The 11042-nt window shown below is 33.8% G+C and overlaps 1 pseudogene; it reads left to right on the top strand.

Annotated features, from left to right (window-relative positions):
• The first annotated feature begins 2815 nt into the window (after window positions 1-2815).
• On the top strand, window positions 2816-8578 carry LOC145066972 (UDP-glucuronate 4-epimerase 6-like; annotated as a pseudogene).
• The last annotated feature ends 2464 nt before the right edge of the window (window positions 8579-11042 follow it).

Raw genomic sequence — 11042 nt, 5'->3', positions numbered from 1 at the left:
GTAACTCTAGGTACGCCTAGCGTACCTTGGCGACTCTGCGTCCAAATTAAGCGCGTGAGTACGCGCAGCGTACCCCTCTAGTACGCCCACCGTACTCACTTGCTACACATCCTCCACTCAAGGACTAAACATGACAATTCAATAAAGAACAAGGATGAAAGAAATGCACCTGAATCTCGGGGTGTTACAATTGGTCTATACGAACTATACCGTATAACGCAATTGTACCACAAGTTTGGTTTGATCCCGTTGTTTTAGTTTTTTTCAAATCCAAATGTTTTGTTGGTTTGGTTTGGTTTGGTTTGGTTTGGTTTGGTTGTTAAGGTGGTGTAATTATTGTTGTTTATTATTAACACATGACAAGTTGACATATTTTCTCAACTTCAAAATGCAAGTGAAGCTTTCCGGACATATATTAGAGAAGGTCTAGCCCAGGTCGACATGATTTAATTTGTTTTATAAACAAGAACGTGTTCCTTAATAGCAATGTAGTATTAGGTTATATAGTTAGGGAAAACCTCTTAATAACATTGTACAATCGGATCCCCACTGTATTACAATTTTTTGACTTGATGTTATGGATGAAATTGATTGTTTTGATATATATTTGTTTCCATATTTTTGTATTATGCGTAAATGAGTATCGTAAAGATGCGTCGTAAATGTATATCATAAATGGTTGCTGAAGTTTATGACACGCAAATGCGTGTCATCTTCATTTATGACGGGGGCTTTAATGATACGCAATGCGTGTCCTAAACATGCGTAGTAAGGTTACGACACGCAAATGTGTGTCGTCTTCGTTTATGACAAGGGCTTCATTGATACGCATTGCATGTCGTCAATGCGCGTCGTAAATGTGTGTCATAAATGTGTGTCGTAAATGCGCGTCGTCTCTCGTTGTGATAGGGCCTTCCTTGACACGCATTTGCGCGTCATCTAAGCGTTTTATGACACGCATTGCGCTTCGTAAAAGGTTGTTTTTCTAGTAGTGATTGCTTCCATGATGAAAAGCCAACACCATTGAAGGTGTTAGAAACAAGAAAAGAACCTGGATTATCCAAACATCCAAGGTAATATGGAGTTGAAAAATCAATGGAATTGGATTGATTTTTAGAGAAAGACATGACGAATTGATTAATTGAAAGAAGAATGAAAAGAGCGAAGAAAAGAATGCGGAAGAAAGGATAAAAAAAATATAATACCATGTTAAGATCAGAGAAAATGAACAAAGAAGATGAACTGATTTGAATGACTTTCTCATTGCTTCATTATATTCTATGACTATTATATATATATATATATATATATATATATATATATATATATATATATATATATATATATACACACACATGAATAACATTACATAAAAGAGTATCTAACTACCACTAACTAATAGAAACAAAATTCTAACTTGAAAAGACAATACAACCCTTGGTAGTTAGAAATGGTTATAACAACTATATTAGCTAGGATGACACTCTATCTAACCGCAATAGATAAGGGTATGTTGCACCAAGAACATACCGTTTTTTTAACAGTGATAGCATTAATAAAACTCTAGTAAGAAACTAGAGAAAATAAGACATTACATGGTATTTACAACAATGTTAGGTCATTTTTCCCAATCAAACCAAGAGATGTTAGAACTTATTTTTCTAGAAGAAATCCAAGAAAAAGATTGGTAAAACTGAGTCTAGAAGGTTGCTAAGTGTAGGTTATGAGTATCAAATAAGAGTTGATTCCTAAACCAACAAATCGAGCATAAGTAACACCTGATTAGCACCTCAAAGATTTTAAATGCAACAAAAGACTATTGACCAGTTCAACAACAAAATTACAAGAGTATATGAAGTGATTATCATCTTTTGCTAAAATGACACAAAATCGACATGATTTTGAATTCACTGAAATTCCTCTATGTTGTAAAGTTGATAAGGAAGGAATTTTCCCAATGTTATAGTCTTTGAATGTGAAAGTATTTTTAACTATGGGTACAAGAATGATAAAAGTGGAATGATAGCCATATATGGTTAAGGAAACTATGTACTGATGACTCATATTATGCCGACATCCAAAGTATGCGGAAAAATCTCTAAGGGATATTATGATACCACAACTCCACAACACCAAGTTGTGTGTTTTAGCTCCAAGATAGAAATAGGGTCCTCTAGGTTAGCACAATCTTCTAAACATAAAGTCCTAAAGAGGTTGTTTAACAATATCGGTGTTGATGACATCATTTTCTCAAATTTAAATGTGGGAACATGTCTCATTACCTCATTAATGATAATAAGATGGGTGGACCACAAACCATTACCATCAATTAATACATTGATTCACCTCTTAAAAATATTACTATTAAGTTAAAACTACAAAAATGGTCCCTGTGGTATTCATTTTTTTGGAAAAATGGTCCAAACCATGAAAGTTTTAGATTCATGGTCCTTTTGAGCATGTTTATATGTAGTTTGGTCCTTGTTCATACTGAAAATACTATTATACCCTTCTTCCTTATTTTTAATAAAAAAATTTAATATTTAATAGATATTAAAAAATCCCACAACTCTCTCTCTCTTTAATGGTTTCTTCATAACTCATTGGCCCTCTCCTCTTCTCGACGGCTATAGTTACCACCAAGTTTTTTATACCCTTTTTTGTATTGATACTTAAGAAAACAAAAACCTAAAAAAACTCATTTACATTTCACAGATTCAAGTAAAAAATCATGCTTCTTGGTGGTGTCGTAGATTGAATTTGATCACCGGTGAGTGAGTGGTGGTGAACATTGGTGGTCTGTAGGTGGCGGTGATCTGGATTACTAATTCTAGTAGCTCAAGTTGGTGTCCGATACACCATGGAAAACCCAAATTATTATGTTCGTAATAACACCATTGGCCTTATTAATCTTCTCGAAATCTGTAAAAATGCTAATCCACAACTTGTTATAGTTTAGGCAAGGAATGTCAACAGGACCCAACAGGAGCGGAAATAGTTGCCCTCGTCCCCACCCCCGAAACAGTTATTGCCCCTACCCCGTCCCTATTTACATAGTCCTCGATCCCGCCCCCGAATACCTTCATAACCCCCGATCCCGCCTCCGTTCCCCATTTTAGAGGCTTAAAATTGACTTTTTTTTGCTAAAAAATTGTTATATTTTGGGCTAAGAAAACTATTTTTCATAATAAAAGCTTAAAATCTAGTTTAATAACAAAGAAAAAATTAGAAATCCAACATTACAAAACGACAAATCCAAAAAAAAAACTTATAAATATAAAATACGACAAATCCAAAATTACAAAAAAGTACGACATGAATAAAAATAAATTACCAATTCCCTATTGTATCGTATGTTGTGAAGTGGAAGAAAGCCAATAAAACCAAAAATTAGATAATGTATTGTTATTGTCTATATATATATATATATATATATATATATATATATATATATATATATATATATATATATATATATATATATATATATATTAAATAGATTTTTTATATAAATATACAAACGAACCCCGCGGGAGTACGGGACGGAAATACCCACTCCCGTCCTAATCCTGAAAATAAAACGGAGTTTAATCCCACCCCCGCCCCGGCCCCCGAATTTTTTAGAAAAATTAATCTCGTATGGAATCGGGGTCCCACATAAGTTTTTGGCATACCTAGTTTAGGCATCATCCAGTTTTGTTTATGGATTAAACAACAAAGTACTCTTTGCCGAAAATGATCGAACCGATCAACCAGCAAGCTTATATGTCACTACAAAAAAAATGAAGAAATCACACACATATAACACATATATGGTTTATAGTTAACTGGTTCGAGATTCTTCACTATTTACAGACCTTGGGGAAGACCAAATATGGAGTATTCACTCGAGGTATCTTAAAAGGGAAATCGATTCCAATCTTTGAAGTTTCAAATCATAGAACTGTGGCGTGTGATTTTACATATATTGAAGATATTGTAAAGGATTATTTTGGTGCTTTAGGTACTGCAGAGAAGAGTATAGGAAGTGAAGGGAAGAAGAAAGGACTTGCGTAATTGAGGGTTTTCAATTTGGGGAATACATGACATGTGTTGTTCTTGTATCAGATCTTGTGAGCAATTTGGAGAAATTATTGAAAGTGAAAGCGGAAAGAACGGTGATGAAGTTGCCTAGAAATGGTGATGTTTAGTTTACACATGTGAATATTAGTTTTGTTGAAAGGGTGAACTTCAAACGAGAGAGAGAGAGAGAGAGAGAGAGAGAGAGAGAGAAGTGGGGTGTGTAGTGGGGTATATGTATCTGTATTTAATATATATAAATACTTATAAAAAAAGGAAAATAAATATAATAAGGGAAATTTAGTCATTTTAATTTTCTGAGAGACCAAAACTACATACATACATGCTCAAAAGGATTTCCAATCCAAAACTTTCATGGTTTGGACCATTTCCAAAAAAATTGCATACCACAAGAACCATTTTTCCAGTTTTGTCACCAAAGAAAAAATGCTAGTTTTCGTTACCCTCGACTGGCCACTTGATTCTTGCTCTTTTTTAGGTTAATTATTTTTGAAACTTCTAAATCCAATACTAAACTTTTTTTCAATCAAAGTCAATTGTCTCCTTCTTTTGACCACAACCATTTGGATTTTGTCGTTACATTAATGTTGTTGATTTTTTTAACAAGCTCAAATCTGCAGTTGTTTTCAAATTATAAGTAACATTTCATCTAGTTCCTAAAAGTTTTTTTTTAATTTGGATGCCAGTGATAAGTCAACAATAATGAAAGAGGCAGTGGATCAACAATACTTTAGAAAAAATGGAGAAAAGACTAGTAGTCGATATGCATGTGTTATAAAGCTTTAATTTGAAAAAAAAACAAAATCGAGTGAAGAAATAGATAACACCACAACACAATTATTCGAGAATTCTCTAAGAAAATCATTTATAGAAGCATTGGTCCATCTACTTACAAATTTAAAACACACCAAGAACCTATCGAGATTACTAAATTGGATTTCATCATATCTTATATAAGTATATCTTCAACCACCCAGGTGATGTTTGTGAATACGGGCTCCATAAATAAAAATATTCAAAAACTTAGTACTAGTTGGAAAAAATATTGAAATTGTAAACAGATCCTGCTTGATTCAATCTACAAGAATGAAAAACAGAGGAAATAGAGAACAAGAAGAAACGAAAGAGGGGTATTTTCATCCAACTTTCTTCTGGGGTTTTTATTGAACATAAAACTTACGTAAACATCAAAACAAAGGTTCTTACTTATAAAGAAAACAAAAAACTAACTATTGAGTTTATCTCTAAATTGCATGAAAACGATAATAACTAAAAATTCAAAATTAAACAAGGTAAATCTTTTAAGCTTTCGGATTATTTCAACATTTTCCACCTTCATCAAGAAGTGGTTACTTGCTTCACTCCGAGCAAGTCTTTCATCTCTTCAAACTCGGTTCTTCCATCAATTTCATGAGAATATATGACTGTTCCTTATTACTGCTCACATGTTGAATTGTGACTTCTCCATTCTCAACATATTCTCCGATATAATGGAATTGTGTATCGATATGTTTACTCCTCCCATGAAACATGGGGGTTCTTTACTAGGTCAAGAGCATATTTTTTGTCAATGTACAATACATGTGGTTTAATGTTGCAATTTAATACTACATCCATCCCAAAATTATTGTCCACGGACAAAAAAACACACAGATTAAGAAAACATTAATTATCACTAACTTTATTAAATGAAATGACAGTCTCCTTTTGTTGCATTTAATTCCATTATAGTTATATTTAATTTCACAGTAGTTTAACTTATAATGATGGGTTTTTTGTAAAATGAATATTATTTTTAGAAGTACGCTATTATTTTGGGACAACCCAAAAAGGAAACATGGACTACTAATATGAGACGGAGGGAGTATCTCGCTAAGCAACCTTTTTATCCAAATTCCTTAGCATGTTGTTGTAGTAGCTACCCTGAACTCAACTTCATAGGTGGAAAGAGTAACACACCGACACTTGTGATGCCCGAGTGACTAAATTTACACTAAGGTAGAATGTCATTCCACCCATGCATCTTCTATCATTCACATCTATCGAATAGTCATTATTCGTGTAACCGATAACAATGTCTTCACCACTAACTCTTTCATAAATCAGACCATAATCCACTGCCCCTTTCACATATCTCAGGTTATGCTTCACAACCTTCAATTGTTGAACCGTGGGTCTCTCCATGAACCTGCTTACCAACTCGACAACATTTGAGATATAAGGTCGAGTATGGGTTAAATGCCTTGGTGCACCAACCACACTCCTGTATTCAGTAGAATCTATTCTACAAACTTCCATTTTTATCCTTGGTTAGTTCCAACTTAGGCTTCATGGGGCACTGACATATATTATAGTCCTTCATACCCGTTTTCTTAAGTAGTGTCTTAGCGTAAGTTGGTTGACATGCATTATAGTCCTTTATACCCGTTTTCTTAAGTAGTGTCTTAGCATAGGCTGGTTGACATGCATTATAGTCCTTTATACCCATTTTCTTAAGTAGTGTCTTAGCATAGGCTGGTTGTTTCAATGTGATTCCACCTTCATGTTGATGGACTTCAATTCTAAGATAATACAACAACTTTCCCAGATCACTCATCTCAAATTCCTTATTCCATTACAAGAATAACTACCTTCAGACACGGCATATATCCCAACGACTATTATCACTGCTAAAAGTACGGCTACTGACATGTAACTTTTACCAAAAATGTTTGACCTGGAGAGTTATGTCGATGACATGTCGGCGCCACTGATTCGACGGGAACGGAGAATATTTCGCTTTCTTCTAAAAACTTATGTCGACGACAAGTCGTCAATATAGGTTACGACAAATGTAATTTCCATTTATTTTTATCCCATGGTTCAGAAAATCGAAACGACATAGTTTTCGGAAAGCTATCCCAACGACCCTCTTTCAACAAACTTGCTTGCTATTGTTGGGTTAGTTAGTGTTGTGTCAATAATTGTATTGTATTGTTTTAATCTATCTTTTGTAAACGGGCTAGGCATATCCACCCGATATTAATGTGCTAGGGTTAGACTATTTATAGTGCATGCATGCACCATGATTAGTATCGATTGTTACCCTAAACTGCCTTTACAGTAGAAGTTTTTTGTCGAGTTCTTCTAAGACAGTGACTTTTAATCATTCAACATATGTTCAATCATTGTGTTCTTGTCTTGATTCATATACCTGTTTAAATTCTATCGATCTACACTATTTTTATTCTAACATGTGGTATCAGATCGGGTTCTTGTAGATCTCAGTGATTATTGTAAGAATCGATCTTGTTTATGGCGATAATTTATCATGAATCTCACCTTGTTCTTTAAGTTTTGTAAGCTTTCTGAAAAGAAAAAAGTCTAATACCTCGTTTTATTGCAAAATCTTGATCAGATCTGTTATCTTGTACTCATTATTTCATCTGATTTGTTCTTGAATTATGTTTTGGAAGAAAAAGAAGAAGAATTTTGTGTTTTGTCAAAGTATTTGTGTTCAGATCAACTTTATCTCTCTAAAAATCGTCTCATATCTATTTTCTCTCTCTAGAAACCATCTCGGATCCGTTTTCTCTCTCTAGAATTCTTATCAGATCTACTTTCTCTCTCTTCAAGTTCTGTCACTTGTTGAAGATCTAATGGATCTTTTATTCTATAACTCCATTTTAGAACTTGGATTAAAGGTTACTAAACCAATCTATGGTGTCGAAAAAGTGACTATGTTTCATATTCTTGGTGATTATATGTTGAGGGATGTTACTAAGTTATATAATTTTTTGTTGATGAGAAAATATTTGAATACTCACATGTTAATGACCGTGAATTACAAAAGGATGAGAGAATAGTAGAACAATTTCGTATTATCTATAGACATTTAGATCGAGAAAATAAACAACATATTTTTGAGATGAAAATAGCTGAAAAGAAAAAGGAAGATGTTCTTGGTGTTCTTAGTGAAGTTCATAACGTTCCTCATGTATCTAAAGAAAAGATGAGTCCAAATGTTCTTGTTGAGGGGGAGTCAAGTGGTTCATGTTTTTTAGAAGTGTTACATTCCGAATCTAGATGTTCTGAAGACGAATCTCATTGCAAAAATTCAGAAGTCATGAATGTGAAGAAGTTTTGTTCAATTGGAACTCAAACAAATGACTTTTTATGTTTTGATGATGTTTTTGAAGGAATGATTCCTTATAGAAAGTCAATACTTCAAGATGTTCAAATTTATCAAACGCCAAAAGTTTGTGTATCAATGGTTTCTAATGTTCAGATTCCGAAAGATGAAGAGGTTGTTCATATACGAAATTCGTTTCTGAAGCCTAGAAATCAGAAAAGAAAGAAGAAGAAAAAGAAGAACAAGAACAAGAACAAGAGTAAAATGAAGAAGGTTTGGATGCCCAAGGTACAAGTACCTAATGCATGTGAAAAGGTTCAGAAAGCTGAAGTCAAGAATGTTCAAAGAAAATTTAATTTTTCTTCAAATGAATATGTTAGAGGTTAGAGAAAAGAGAAAAGAGAATTTGGTTGGTTTAATGAAATCTATGGAAATTTTTGTTTTCCAATTAAAAAGCCAGTATTATTTTTAGAAGATGATTGATTCTCTTCAAATAAATAGTTGTTCAAGAAACCAACTTCAATCTTGAATCTTAAATGGGTACCAAAAGTTTTGTCCTTTATAATAAAGAAAAAAAAAAGGACAAATGAAAGGTGACGTAAATTGAGTCAAAAAGGAAAAAATTTGTTAAAGAAATCAATTTTATTGATTTTTAATGGTTAGAAATGACAAAAGCTAGAAAATGTGAAAAAGGACATTTTCTGAAGAAAAAAAATAAAAATAAAAAATAAAAAAAACGGACTGCCATCTGACACATTTCAGCAAAAGGGATGCAAGTTGTCAGTGTACTGGAAAAAAGAGGGTCAGATTCGAAATTCTTGCCAAAAAGATGTACTTTCAGAAGTTGAGTAAAAATTGCGAGTCCATTCAAACTTTAAGGGATAAATTCACAATTAAACACTAAAATGGGGCACTCTCATAACTCTGGGTAGAAACTGCAACTTCATTAAAAAAATAAGGGTTCAACTTGGAAATTGTAAATTCACGATTAGATTTCATGTTCACCATCGGCAGTTCGTGCTCAATCGCAACCAAAATCAAGACTCGGAATCGGAGTTCATCTTCAAAATCGGTTATTGACACAAGTTCCGAGCTACTCCAAGCATTCGGAACAATTCGCAATCGGAACTCATTGGCACAATCGGAATCGGAAGCATCAAAATCGCAGTTCACATTTCATCTCCGAGCGTTCGGAGGCATTCGCAGTTCTAGGTTCGGAAGTGCTAAAGATTCGCAATCATTGCATTCGGAGTTGCTATCGTAGTATGATTGTTTGACTCGGAACAAACCTGGATTCGGAGTTCCAGTCGGCTCGGAATCGGATGTTTAATCAATAGATTCGCAGTTCTTGGTCTCGGAATTAAATCGATTCGCAGGTTTTGCGTTCGGAGAATATCCGTCGTTCGCATCATTCATGGAGTTCGGGATCGGAGGTTCGTAATCGGTAGTCTGATTTTGACTTTCAAAAGTCAAAGTTACGTCGCTCTTCAGATTAAACGAGGATAATATTTTCAGTTCCAGCCCCCAGCGTTTATGCATATGAACATATTTAACCCCAGATCCCATTTTTCACAACTTCTTGGGTTTTTGCCACTTTTTACCCTTTTTATCAAAATATTTTCATTTCTTATCCTTTTCTTTGGTCTTATTCTTTTTAATCCCTTCTAAATAAATTGCCTCTTATTCTATTCTTTTTTTCCAATATTTAAAAATCAAAAAATACAAAATTAATTTTTGTTATTTTTCCGGTTTTATTTTTTTTAGAATCGTGAATATTCAAAAGGGATTTATTTCATCAAATCTAACAGGTTTTGAATATCTATTTTGGCAAATTCGCTCTTTATGACAGAACAGGTTATACGACTTACTCTATGAGCTAGCAAAGATTGTTGGTGGTATTTATTGAATATTCATAGGGGAGTGATGATTATTCAAGGGGGAGTTTGTATTTGGAAGATAATATTTGTTTCTCTCGCTTTGAAGACCCCATGTGCTGATGAGTCTCACAATTTAGGGGGAAGAAATGCCAAGAAGATCATAATCGTAATCTTCATCAGTTTCAACATCTAGGGGGAGATTGTTAAGTATTTGAGATATTGAAACTGATTTGGCCTGTTTGAGTATTTAGAAAAGTCTTTTTAGGCTCATATTTTTTATTAGCCTCTTCTTAGGCTCATATCATACTTTATCCTCACCTCTTATCATTTGATCTCGAATCCTTCTCATGTTCTATTTTACCAATCTTTACAACTCTCATACTCTTCTCACTTCCTCCCTTTTCTTGTCCCTTAGTCATATCTCATCATATCTCTTTTCTTTTCTCATACTTTGTGCATGCTCTTCTCATACTCTTACTCTTAGCATGCCTTCATGTACTTTTCTTACACTTACCCCTCTATTCACATCTTCTCATGCCTTATCATTCTATTCTCATCTAGACCTAATGGTCCAATCTCATATGATAGCCTCATCTATCATACGAGGGAACGACATCACCCTAGCATTACTGGGTACACTCATCCGGACTTAATTCTCTTCCTTTGATCCCTTGCGAATCCTTACAAATTTTTCTTCTATTGAATCCCTCACGAATTTCTTACTCTTAATCCCTCATGAATTATATTTAAGTTCTTTTGAAGAACTCTCTTATCTTTTCCTACTTGTGTAACCTTTACTCTACCTCTTCTAACAACTATAATATCATTCCCAAAGGAATCATCCATCTACATTCTCAAAATCTCCTTTACACAAGATATCAAAACCCCAGTAGTTGGTTAGTATTATGACGATTCATGAGCAGGTATAGAAACAAATTACTCGAGCAATAGTTATACATTGATATAGGTAAAGT

This window comes from Lactuca serriola, chromosome 8 (assembly GCF_051521515.1).
Source record: "Lactuca serriola cultivar US96UC23 chromosome 8, Lser_US96UC23_V15, whole genome shotgun sequence".
Classification (NCBI taxonomy): domain Eukaryota; kingdom Viridiplantae; phylum Streptophyta; class Magnoliopsida; order Asterales; family Asteraceae; genus Lactuca; species Lactuca serriola.
This window is presented reverse-complemented; position numbering and strand designations above follow the sequence as displayed.